At 42.8% G+C, this 13,848-nt stretch overlaps 1 pseudogene; it reads left to right on the top strand.

The window, feature by feature from the left end:
• The first annotated feature begins 2,769 nt into the window (after positions 1-2,769).
• Positions 2,770-13,448, top strand: LOC100766291 (annotated as a pseudogene).
• Positions 13,449-13,848: the final 400 nt, after the last annotated feature.

Here is a 13,848-nt window from a genome sequence, read left to right as displayed (position 1 = left end):
ACCTCAGAACACAGGCCAGCTAACCTTGTATCCTGGGTATGCAATGAGTGGCACATCCTGCTCCTGATGGAAAATATTTTATTGAAAGCCTAGTCACTAGTCCTGGTCTCTACTCTTCTGAAGGGCTGTGGCCCACTTCTGAGACTGTACCATGCTACAGAAGGTGGTGAAGCCAGTTCTCAGCCATCAGAGTATTCTGTTCCACCAATGCAAGGCTCCAAGTAGAAAATGTGCTCTGCCGCTACTTCTGCTGCAAACAGCTAGTCTGCAAAAACTCAACAGATCCCAGAAGAAAGTATTTCTTCAATGGAGTTGAGAGACTTCTTGTAACCATTCCTGGTAATAGGTAGCATTTCATTAATCCAGGTCTCTGGTTAGAGGCCAACTGGAGTTTTATCTCTTTCTTCAGTGATGCTTAAAGTGCCAGAATATTTTAGCTGTGGGGCAAAAAAGAGCCCCCGCCCCCAAGGTGGAGTGGTAGGTTTCTGTAGTTACCTGTCCACACAGGCAATGCAGTCAGATTAAGTGAGGTCGCAGTGGAAGGAATATTTCTTCACATTATCTGTCTTGCTTGTGGGGACATAATAGTATCAGTTTTGCTCATTTGTTAATGAAGCCATAGGTTTGAAAATCTAGTCTGGCCACCTACTAAACACTGCAGTCCTCTTCAGCTCCCTCCAGTCCCCACCATCTCTCCCTTGTGTGGTTGTAACCAGTCCTAAAAGAAGTCCCTGCCAAGTCTTATTCCTTCCACACATGTGCCTCCCTAAGCCTTCCAAAGGTTCTTGTCGTCCTCAGGGTTGAGTTCAGACTCCTGATGTAACCTGTCCCTGCTGATCCTTCCAGCCTACACTACCCACTCCTCCATCCCCCATTCAGGAAACCTGCCATATCTGTCTTTCCATTTCCTACATACCATGTCCCTACCCCCACACACTGCTTCCTTTCCAGTGATGTCCCCCTCACATGACATCCTCCTTCCTCCGTCACAAACACTGCTTCCATCTTCCCTTTGCACATACTAATTCCTACTGATCCTTACAATCCTTACAAGAATCCTTCGGCTATTCTCTGACCCCCTAGACCAGGTTATATCTGTAGTACATGTTGTTCTCTGCCTGAACTCCGCCCATCCTAACTCCCATAACACCTTAGTGATGGCCAACTGCCCATGGACCTGACAGGCCATCTGTGCCCATCATCTTCCTTACCAATACCCAATATGTTCCTGGATTGTTCAGTATTCACTGGATGGAAAAACTGGACCCATTTTCAAAATAGCTACAAATTTCCCTCTGTGCTTGTCTCCAAGTTTGGCCTTCAGCACTGCATTCCTTACACACCTGGGACCCCTACTTTGATTCAGTCTCTCTAAACCCTTTCTTCCTGGCGTATCTACTGCCATTTCCTTTCTTTCTCACTTATGAATTCAGCCTCTGGTTCCTTCCCTCAATAGTAAATTCTTTTTCACTTAGAACTCAGGTCCCCAGACACATAGGGAATGATAAGGAATTGCCCACTTAACTTTTTAAATCCATCAGGAGTCCTGGCATGCCCCCTAGAGGTGACAATAGTAAAATGTTTTCATAAACAACAATCACCAGCGTTCCGATAATAGTCAACAAATCTAGAAGGATCGTAAATGCCCACATTCACAGATGAAATCCCAAGAGTCACCTCAAGATGCGCTGTGACTTAACAACCGTTATACAGAGGTCTGGAACACAACACAACCTCCCTTGTGTTGTTGCCAATCGTTAGCGACCTCCTTAATTTAGAAGTCCCTAGTCTCTCTGCCAATGTCCCCTTTTGCCCTGCTTTCTAATGGGAAAGCCCATAGTGAGCACGCATGTAGGGCCCACAAACTTCCAGATGATCCTGAAGAGAAGCAATTGTGAAAGTACTGACCCCATGCTACCCTTGGTCCCCTCCTGACACTCTCAATCCACCCCACTGAGGATTCAAAGAGTCAGCCAACACAATCTCCTGGGATGACCTCCAGCACCTAGGATGGACCCTTCCTTTCTAACAGGGTGGAGAAATGTGACTGTCATCATGCAAGTTTGTTTTACAGCCCACACAACAGAAGTCTAAGGCAACCAATGAAGTCTGGGCTCATTTTCACAGAGTCATTCAGAAACTCTAGTCCTGAATCTCTTTCCCAGAAACAGGCACAGTAGAATACTATTGCAAAACTTGATTTTTATCAGACATCAATTGCTAATAGAAGACCTAGAATATCCTACCTAAATTTAGTAATCACATAAAATCAGAAGCATTTACAACAGACACTTCTGTGGCACCTACCCAACAAAATGAGTGACATTCTCAGTGTTTGCAAGTCAGATGTATCTCTGACCTACTTCTGCTGAGACTAAAGGAAGATAGGCCTATTTCACCATCAGTACCCTAGGAGATTTTAGGGTTTGAAAGGTGAAGGAAGCCCAGGTGCCAAGGAAAAAACACAGCCCTGCCCAGTGCTATCAGGGGACTGAGCAGGACAAGGAGACCCATAGTCTATTCCTTGGATGCCGAAAAGAAAACACACACCCACGCAGCACCTTGTGTCACTGGGCAGTCTGGCATTATTATGGTGAGCAAATGTATGAGAGAGAGAGAGAGAGAGATAGAATTGTTCATGTCTTATGGACAGAGGACTATCTGATGAGGTGAAAGCAGTGAGGAACAGCCTGATGTGGGTGGCTTGATTGTTAACCAGGGCTATGGTGATGTCTGGGTCTGGCTGCTGCCAGGGCCCTGTCTGGGTTCATGGCTGTGATTCAGCCGCCAGTGGTGTTGATGTCTGTGGCTCCAGATACCACCAAAGGCCGAAAGGATAGGACTATACGGAGTTGGTCCCACCCCTCACTAGTGCCAACACTAGAGAGGACTAGGCCTGCCCCTCTCCTGTTGAAGCACTCAGGAGAGGGTCCTACACCTTACCTGGGCAGCACAATAGAGCTGACTCTGTTGGCAGGAGTGCAGGTGAACTGGCCACAAGAGCGTGATATTTGGAGATCTGACACTGTCCCCCATCTGCCATGTTGCTTGGGAAAGAGAGAAATGACCCACCTGTGGCAGTTGGGAGATGTGGCCCTGTCCCTCACCAGCACAGCAGTCAGGAGAGCGGTCCCTGCACCTGGCCTGGGCAGCACAGTAGGGATGTAGGTGTGGGTGAGCTGACTGAGGTGTGAAAGCAGGAAACCTGGCCCTGCTGCCCCTTGCTCCTAGCTGCAATGGGTGAACTGGCCAGGGCAATGCCAGAAAGCTCACCCTGGTGGTAAGGATGGGAGAGAGCAGGGAAAGAGTTGGCCCATCCCATCATCCACCCCATCCATGATCTGCTGGAGCACGTGAAAGGCAGGCACATCCAAAGCTGCAGGATCTCCATGACACAGGGCAACAACGGGAGCGAGGGTGTAGCAGAAAGCAGAAGTCTCAAACCAGGCCAAAGACTCTGCAGTGTTCACTTGCACGTAGAGATATATGGACCAAAGGATATGTTATGTGACTCAGTGCATCACACTACAGCTTCCATGAGGAGACTTTTTTTTTCTTTTCTCTGTATTTTCTCTGGAATTTTATTCTTTTTGTGTGGAGGAGGTTGCAAGGGCAGAGGGTAGACATGAAGAGATACAAAAATGAATGGAATCGAGATGCATGATGTGAAAGACACAAAGGCTAAATAAAAAGAAAGTTTAAAGGGGGTGAAGCTGGAAGCTCTGACTTTTATATATATCAAGATGAAGCAAAATGTTGAGTATAAGACCAGATATGGTCATTCAGGAGCAAGAGGTTGCCCCCCACCATGCCAAATGCATGAGCTTGGATTTTTTCTAAAACAATACAATGGTTCTGCCAAGACATCCGATGTTTATGAGTTTTGCACACTCTAGAATCTATATCCATATTTTTAAACTGATCTACAGATTGCAAGGAGTTCTCCAGAACAATGTAAGTGTTTTCAAAATAATACTAACATGGAATTTGTCTTTTTTACTGTGTTCGAATTTGCATTGATGGGACAAAAGTAATGGTGGACAAAAGTGCTTGTGTCTTATACAAATCAAGGGATTACTGGTGGCCACTGCATGCTTTCCAGCTATGCATTCCCAGCTAAGGAGAAAATACCACTCTCACGTATAGAAAACATTAATCTTCCTAAATCTTAGTCCTTTACATCTCTGTAGCAGTTCATGCTTGCAATGCCAGAACTCAGGAGGCTGAGGTAGGAAGATGACAAGTTCAAGGACAGCTTGAGCTGCACAGGGAGCTCGTTTTAAATAAAAAGATGTAATGTCACAGAACACATCAATCACTTTGCTACACACAGTACAGTGGTAGTCTAGCAGGTAGCGTCACAACAAGAACAGTCATTAGCCCACGCAGTGGGTGCTAGTACAGCAACATTAGAAACTGTACTAGATACAAAGATGAATCTCAACACAGTAACAGTGGGTGACTTCAATACCCCATTCTCATGGGCTAGGGCAGTCAGGCAGAAATTGATGAAATGGAAACAACATAGAACACTATGAATATCAAATAATTATTTATTCAAAAGGATAAAGTTGGCAAGCCTTTAGCCAAACAAACCAAAAGAAAGAAAGAAAAGATGGATTCATATTAATATAATTATAAACAAAAAGGGAGACATTACAGCAAGCACCCCTGAGAGTCAGGGCATATTTTAAAAATCTATGTTCCAATATGTTGGAAAATGTAGAAGAAATGGACAAATGTCTAGACATATATGGTCTACCAAAATTAAACCAAGATGACTTAAGTAACTTAAACTGGTCTAAAATAAGCAACAAGATGAAGCAGTAATAAGCTGTTTCCCAACTAAAGACTCAGATCTTGACAGAGTCAGGCTGAAGTCTAATGTCTTTACAGACCACCTAATGCCAGGGCTCCTCAAGCAATTCCATAAATAGAAGAGGAAGGGATGCCACAAAACTCATGTGTGAAGCCAGCATTACACTGATACAAAGTTCATGTAAGAATAAAAGAAAAAAGTAAATCATCAAGCCTTTATTCCCAGCACTCAGGAGGTAAGAGGCAGGTGGATCTCTGAGTTCAAGGCTAGTCTGGTCTGCAGATAAAGTTCCAGGGCAGCCAGGACCACACAGAGAAACTCTGTTTCAAAACAAACAAACAAACAAGTAAATTGTCCACCGATCTTTCTGACAAACAAGGATGCAAAAGTTCTTAAAAACACATGTAAATTGGATCAATTAAATATCAAAAATATTTTTGTCATGAACAAGTAAGCTTCACTCCAAAATACAAAGATGGCTCAACATATGCAAATTAATAAGTATTATATATCACACAAATAGTTATAAAGACAAAAATCACATGATTATCACATTAGATGAAGAAAAGACCAACAAATATTCAAGACAAAAGTCCTGAAGAGCTGAGTGGTGTAGCACATGCCTTTAATCCCAGCACTCCGGAGGCAGAGGCAGGCGGATCTCTATGAGTTCAAGACGAGCCTGGTCTACAAGAGCTAGTTCCAGGAAAGCCTCCAAAGCCACAGAAAAACCCTGTCTAGAAAAACAAAATAAATAAATAAATAAAGTCCTGAAGAATTAGGAAAAGAAAGAACATACCTCAATATATACACAAGTTACAAATTGAAACATTAACGATATATTAAATGGAAAAATAATCAGCTGTTTTACACAAAAATAAAAAATGAGACTGTTGTTGTTTAGCCGTGATGGGAAGGAAAGTCACACCATACAACAAACTCATGGTGGGAGGTTTATTGGGGGTGAGGGGGAAAGGGCACAAAAGAGGCCTCTGGGGAGTGAGAGCAGCAGAAGGCGGGGGAGATGGGAAAGACTTGCCTTTTATATGGGGATGTAGACAGGGAGTGGCTGTAACTGATAAAGTATCCTACCAGGTCCCCAGGAGAAGGCCAGTGTAATGCCTGAGTCCTAATAAGTGTATTTGCACAGGAAGTGCTCTTAGTGGCTGTAGATGAGGACCCTGAGGGCAGGCCAAGGTAATGCCTGAATGCTAACAGAGACAGGGTGTCCACTTCACACCTATTCAATATTGTGCTTGAAGTTTAGCTAGAACAGTTTAGCAGGATACACAAATCAGTAAACAAAGCTAGCTTTTCTAGAGACAATAACAAACAAAGAAAGAAATCAGGAAAAGAATCACATTTCCAATTGCTTCAAAATAATGAATTGCATACTAATAAATCCAACCAAGGAAATGAAAGTTGCCTACAGTGAAAATTTTAAAACACTGAAGAATGAAACTAAAACAGACACTAATCATGGATTGGCAAAACTGAATCATGAAAAAAGCTCTATTACCAAAAGTGATCTGTACATTTGGTACAATAATCCCCATCAAAACACCAGAGTGGACAGGGAAATATCTCAAGGCCCCCACCCCTTCATGAAGAGCCAGGCAATCTCTGACTACTAAGAGAAGGAGACTCCATGTTCTCCAGAAAGGAGCCCATTAATAAGTTATCCAATCCCAAGTGGTTGACCCTATACACACACATTTATATGAACAATACTAAATGGACTCAGTAAGGTGTGTGTGTGTGTGTGTGTGTGTGTGTGTGTGTGTGTGTGTGTCTGTGTGTGTGTGTGTGTCTGTGTGTGTCTGTGTGTGTGGTGTATATATGTGTGTCTGTGGTGTGTGTGTGTGGTGCATGTATGTGTGTGTATAAATTCATAATAAACAAGAAAAGGTCATGAATTTGAGATGGAGGGAGAAGGAAGCTGGAAGGAGGAGAGGAGGGAGTAGAAATGACTTAAATGCAGTATTCATGTATGAAATTCTCAAATGAATAAATTAAAATATTAAAATTTTCAGTACTATTCTTCACAGAAACAGAAAAGGGAAATCCTAAAATTCATATGGAATCACAAAAGACTGTGGGTTGCCAACATATTCTCAGACAAAATGAAAAGGCTGGAAGCATCACAATGTCCTACAGAGCCACCATTTGTATTTTTAAAGCAGACACATAGATCAGTGGTGGAATAATGGAATACAACCAAAAACCCAGAAATAAACCCATATGGCAATTTAACAAAGATACCAAAGGCAAACTCTTCAACAAATAGTCCTGAAAAACTAGATATTCATATGTTAAAGGGACGAAACTAGATCCCTTCGAACCCTGTACAAAATGCAATTAAAACAGATCATAGGCCTTAATGTAAGACCCAAGACTCCAAAACTGTTAGGGAAAGGTGCATAAGATACTGATATAGGCAAGGATACTTAAATGGCCTCCATGGTGAGCAAGGTGGCTCAGTGTGTAAATGTGCTTGCCACGGAAGCCTGGCAGCCTATGCTTGATTTCCAGAACCCACAGAAAGGTGGAAAGAGAGAACCAACTTCATAAAGTTGTCCTCTGATTTCCTCTCTCTCTCTCTCTCTCTCTCTCTCTCTCTCTCTCTCTCTCTCTCTCTCACACACACACACACACACACACACACACACAGACTTCATTTCTAAAGTTCTCCCCTCTCTTTCCTGAAATGCTGTTATTTCTTCTTTCTACTCCTCCAGTGCATATAAACTGTGGGGTTTTATCAGGAATTCTTTTGGGAAACTGGAAAGATTGCTCAGTGGTTAAAGCATATATATATATATATATATTATATATATATATATATATAAAGCATGTGTGTGTGTGTGCGTGTGTGTGTGTGTGTGTGTGTGTAAGGCAAACATGCAGACACACAGACACACACACACACACATGAAAATGAACAAAGGAAAATATGTCTTTGTAATTCCATGGGTGTTTGGGGTGTTGTGTTCATGACAGAGAGAGCTGCACCACTGCTTTCTCCTCTTCTCTCAGCTTCCCAGAGAAGCACCCTGTGCACAGAAAGATGTTTTCCCTCCAGGAAGAAAAACATCTGGCTTGATTTTCTAAAACATTTTACAACATCACTGGATACTAGACACCCATAGAAAAGGGCACAGAACTGAGTGAAAATAACTAAAATGCCAGCCACTGGTGCTGCCAGTGCAGAGGATCATCTGTGTCACTCTTGAGCACATGCCTGAAGAACCCTGTATCCCATGACAGAGATACTTGCCCATCCATGCTCATTGCTGCTCTAGTCACAATAGCTAGGAACTGAAAACAACCTAGATGTTCATCAACCAATAAGTAGATATTGTTGCATATTTCTACAATGGAATACTATTCAGTCATAATGAAAAACAAAATTATGACATGTGTGGGTAAATTGATGGAGCTGGAGTCATTCCTTCTGAGCAAGACAACCCAAACCCAGAAAGACAAACATGGCATATTTTCTCTCATGTGTGGATGTTAGCTGTCAATATTCATATATGTGTGTTTCATTTAGAATGCTCACAGAGATCAGGACTCTGCAAGGGGGACCACGGGGGTACTTTAAAGAGGGGAAGATATAACACAGTGGTATAAAGACTTAAAGAGGATAGTGAAACAGAACATGTTAAGTTGCATCTGTGTTGCTGCAACAAAACACCAACCAAACCCAGTTTGAAAAAGAAAGGGTTTATTTCAGCTAACGGTTTCCACATGACAGGTAAGCACTGAGAGAAGTAAGGGCAGAAACTTAAGGCAGGAGCCAGGAGGCAGGAACTAAAGTAAAGCAGACACCATGGAGGAACACTGTTTACTAGCTTGCTCTCCATGGCTTGCTCAGTTTGCTTTCATATACAATCCAGGATCACCAGCCCATGGGTGGCACTGCACACAGGGGGCCGTCTGGACCTCCAACATCAACCATTAATCAAGGAAATGCCCCACAGACTTAACTATAATCCACTTTAATGGAAGCAATTCCTAAAATGTGGTTCCTTCTTCTATGATTACTCCAGCTTCAGTTAAATTGCAATAAATAAATAAATAAATAAATAAATAAATAAATAAACCCTAATCAATACAGGAAGAAATATAGAAAGGGATAAACACTAAAGACCTTCAAACAAAGACATATAAAATCTTCTACCTACCACTGTAGAAGTTTACACACACACACACACACACACACACACACACACACACACACACACTGACAACAATACCCCTAATAGACACTACAGGTTAACTAATAAAAAGCCCAGTTCGGGGAATGGATTATTTCCTCTTTTGGCTAGTGAAGTTCCATAGATCCCAAACATTAAAGACTACTGCTGATGCAATGGTTACCCTCCAGAACTTGACGATAAGGCTGTATTGCCGAAGACATCACATAATTGAGTCACGCACTATGATGGAATCACTCTGGTACTATCTGGAAGCTTTGCCCTTAGTAGCTAGCTTTTGAAGGGACCAGCTCCCCATTTCAGCAGCCATAACAGCCTAACACGTGCTTGCCTGACCTTGCCTTGGTCACTAGGTCAGATGCCTGCCCATTTCAGCAGCCATAACAGTCTAACATGTGCTTGCCTGACTTTGCCTTGGTCACTAGGAGGTCAGATGCCTGCCTCATGGCAAGGAACCAATCAGAAGTTAGCTGGTGGTGCTATGTTTTACAGCTCTGGTTGTGCTTTACAGACAAGTGTACAGCAATGACATGAAGAGCATAGCAACCATTCTGGGAGGGCCTATGGGCTATAACAACCAGTTGACCAATTAACACGGGGCAAGTCCTCCAAGGCTGGAGGCACACCAATCCAGAGCCTGTGCGTACCCCTGGATACTCCCCTTACGCTGCCCTATAAGATCTCTATCCTGTGGTTTCTCAGTGTCTTTCCCAGCCATCCACCATGGTGGATGGATGAAAGGTCCGTGCTAACATGGGGTTAGCTCGTTAAACAACTGCAATAAAACCTCTTGCTGTTTGCATCAAGTTTTCGACTCCACTTGGTGATTGGGGTTGTCCCAGTCCTGGGCCAAGATCCTGAGGGCCTGAGCCTCCAGGGGTCTTTCACTTTCACCATGGAAAGTGCTATGCATGATACTGGGGGAGAAAGTAATCATCAGTGTTACCAGGCTCTGAACCCTGCAAGCTACAATAATGAATGGCTTGTCAAGACAAGCCCAAATAGTGGCATGAACATCATAGGAGTAACCAACCACTTTCTGATTAGATTTAAGGCCTCTTACACAAGATGTAACCCATACCTAGCACCAATATCAGGGCTAAGACCCTGTGGTTAGATAGGTCATAGGACCTAGGAGAGAACCTACCACTATTATTCTAAATGGACTTAGTATTGAACCAATTCCTAATGGCTTATCATCATACCCATAGATTAATTTATCTCTCAGCCCTTACCAGAGAAGCTTCTATTTGCAGTAGATGATTAACACAGAAGCACAAAGCTGGTTAAAGTGCAAAGAGTAAGAAACTGCAGACTGCTCAGCTGCAAATGGAACATCCATTTCCCACCCAGGACAGCTTTAATTTATGACTTTTTAAGATAGGGTGTTAGCCTAGAGTGCAAGAATGCTGATTGAGACAGAGAAAAATCTTTATAAAGCCTAACTTATGACACACCCAAGGTTCAGGATCATTAAGAAAGACGGGATTGAAAGACTGTAAAAGCTAGAGGTGGTCAATGACCACAAGGAAACAGTGTCTCCAGACACAACAGGGCAGCTGAACATATGACCTCACAGTGATTGTGACAGCAATCACAAGACTGTGCGAGCTCCAGACAAAATCCCAATGTGGAAATGGTAAGTTAGCGTGAAATCTCAACCCAGGGAGGGACTACAGCATTTCACGGGTTCCGGAGAGGGAATCTGAGGGTTAAATAAAGACAAGACAGTGGGTCATTCTTGTAAGGAGAATGCTGTTTATTTCAGAAGGGAGTAGACTTATATACCAACAGCAGCCACAGTGGAAATTTACTCAGGTCAAGATCCATGTCCCCAAGCCCCCTGGCAATGAGCGGATAATTTGTATTCTTGCATACAGGCTGAAGGAGGGACGTGAATGCCTAATCTCCAAGCAGGCAGAGAACACCAAGGGCACCTTAGGTCACCCAGCAGGGTCCCAACACTTTCACTAAAATAATAATAACAACAACAACAACAATAATAATAATAATAATAATAATCTTTTAAAAGTAAGGACACTGTCCAAAATAGATGGTGCCTCTTTGCCCCAAACCCATGCAGTCACTTGCTTCTGCTCTGTGATCACGGTAGTCAGGACCAGGAAGGCAGCGTAAATAAGTAGTCTATGCAGCATCAAAGATAGATTGCATGTTGATTGTGAGTCTCCCATAAACTGGAGACCCCACAGGTACAACTGATTCTCCCCCCCCCCATAGAATACGAGCTCTGAGTGACCAAAGCACATAAAAAAGTCGACTAACACAATGGAGTACATCTAATACAAATACAAATAGGAATATAAATCCATATTGCTATTGTATTAGATACACTCTGCTGCACCTTGAGTTTTTTCCCACCTCATAGACTTTGGAAATCAGTTCCTAACAAATTTTTAATTCTTTTTTAATTCTTATGTATAATATTCAATTATAGGCACGTACTGTAACTTGTTTAATTATACTTCATGTTATAAATATATTAGTGAATTTATTCTTGTGCTCAAGCCACTGTGCAAATTTTTATAAGGCAAATCTTCAAGGGTCTCATTGCTGTGTCAGAGACTATAATACTTTCAAATTTTGACAGATATTATTAAATTGCCCTCTAATTTCCTGTCAACATTAACATAAGAGTTCTATTCCCCACAGATGTGTCTAAGAGGTGTTGTCAATTTTTTTCATTCTAATAGGTGAAAAAATGATCTTTTATGGTAGAGAGTGTGTGGGGGTGAGTGCATGCACAAGTGCTTGCACATGCCCTCCCACAAGTATGGGGTATGCACACGTGTGTGTGCACACCTGTGCATGAGGTCAGAGAAAGGCTTCAGAAGAGCCCTCCACTCTATTCCTTTGCACTCAGAACTCAGACTTTTAAGATAGCTAGCAAGCATCAGTGATCTTCCTGTGTCCACACACCTAAGGCCAGGTTAGAAGCATGCTTGGCACCACACCCTGCCTGTTTTGTGGGTTCTGGAACCCAGACTCTGTCCTCCTGCTTTCACAAGAATTCTTCCCCATCCAGCCATCTCTCCAGCCTCCCTCAAGGACATTTCAGTTGTCTTGTTTCCAGTGTAAAGGGTTTAAACCTCAATGTGTATATTTAGGGACCTTTTGTATTTGCTGTCCTGGAAATGATCTGTTCACACCCTCTATCCATTCTTCTTTTGGGATTTTAGTATTTTGAAGACTGGTGCCTATAAGTTCTTGAGCCAGAATGGCTTTTCTATAACATGGGTTGCAAATCCTTTCTCTTTTCTTGTATTTTTGCCACTCAGTGTGTGTGTGTGTGTGTGTGTGTGTGTGTGTGTGTGTGTGTGTGTATGAACCGAATATAGACACCCTGCACACACATGTGGAGGCCAGAAGAGGCCATGTAGTGTCTTTCTCTTTCCCTCTCTATCTTACCCCCTTTGAGACGGTCTCTCACTGAATCTTGAGTTTACTGTTTTTCCACCACGCTAGTGGTCAGCAGGCCCAATGATCTTCCTATATCTGGCCCCCAAGTCCTTCCCAGTGCTGAGATTACAAGAACACTTGGCCGAACCTGGCTTTTTTAAGGGTCTTGGTGAATCCAAACTCATATCGCCCTGTGTGTGCAGTAAGTACTCCATCCCATTGAGCCATCTACCCATCCCCTCAGACTATTTTTTTACACCATTTAATTTATTATTCTTCTCTGACTTTGTGATTTCTAAATTCAAAGTCATAGTTAGAAGCAAAATACTCACTTAAAGGTTATAAAGGTTTTCTCTCAAATTTCACTCAAGTATTCATCTAGTGGTTAAGAATGAATAAATAGAATTTTTTGCCAAACTTGAGGGGAAGCCTGTAGCCCAGGTTGGTGAGGAAGTGATCGCCACTGCCATGGTGGTTCATCCCAGAACTGTGTCATTGCTGCATCCCAGAGCATGAGTGTCCGCAAGAATGGAGATGTAGCCTGGTCTCTGCTCAGGAAGGAGTTCAAATTCTCCCAAAGAATGACCTCAGCTCCTTCAGTGGAAGGTAAACAGGACCTGATGATTACAGATGGGAAAACCTGAATCTCTGTTCCTGAGAAAAAAAGGGGCTGTTAACGAATAGAATTAACACAGTTCTCAGTAGAACCATCTCAAGGAACCATCACAAGGAGCTCATTCTCTTGCCAAAAGCCTGGACAATGCCTTAAAACTTATTGACAAACCGGAGTTATCAAATAAAGTAGACAAGGTTTGGGCAGCCAGGCTACCTCAAACTGGGACAAGGATCATGCAAGAATCTGAAAGTGACATGGTTTTCCCAGAAATTGATTAGGGGAGATATAAGTTCTCCCAGAATACCCAGGTGTCCTTTCTGAGGTCCAGGAGGAAAAAGGCACCAAGTATAAACCTGAAGTCTATGAGAAGGACTAAGAGAGAGACACAACTTCAAGTTGTCCTTGTTCCTCCCAACATTATGATTTTGACAAGGCCGTGGGACTGCCGTGGGCTGTCGATCAATGATCTCCAAGCAATTATTTCTTTAAGGAGGGGTAGCTGGAAGTGTTTGTTTAGGAGTGCCAGAGATGGAACCTGGGGCCTGGTGCATACTGGGCAAATGCGGTACTGCTGAGCCACACCCCAGCCCCTGTATAACTCCCATTAAACTAAGTTATATTAAATATGCTTTAAGAAAAAAAACAGGAATAAATAAACAAATCTTTGGCTCATTTGGAGTTGTTTGTTACTTTTTCTCCCTCAGGGAGGAGTCCTGTTTCGTTGTCCTCTGCCATCGCCCTCCTAAATAATGTCCCTTTCATCCTACCCTGAACTT

This window comes from Cricetulus griseus, chromosome 4, assembly GCF_003668045.3.
Source record: "Cricetulus griseus strain 17A/GY chromosome 4, alternate assembly CriGri-PICRH-1.0, whole genome shotgun sequence".
NCBI classification, from domain to species: Eukaryota; Metazoa; Chordata; class Mammalia; order Rodentia; family Cricetidae; genus Cricetulus; species Cricetulus griseus.
The sequence above is the reverse complement of the archived record's forward strand: the minus strand, read 5'-3'. Positions and strand labels throughout refer to the sequence as shown.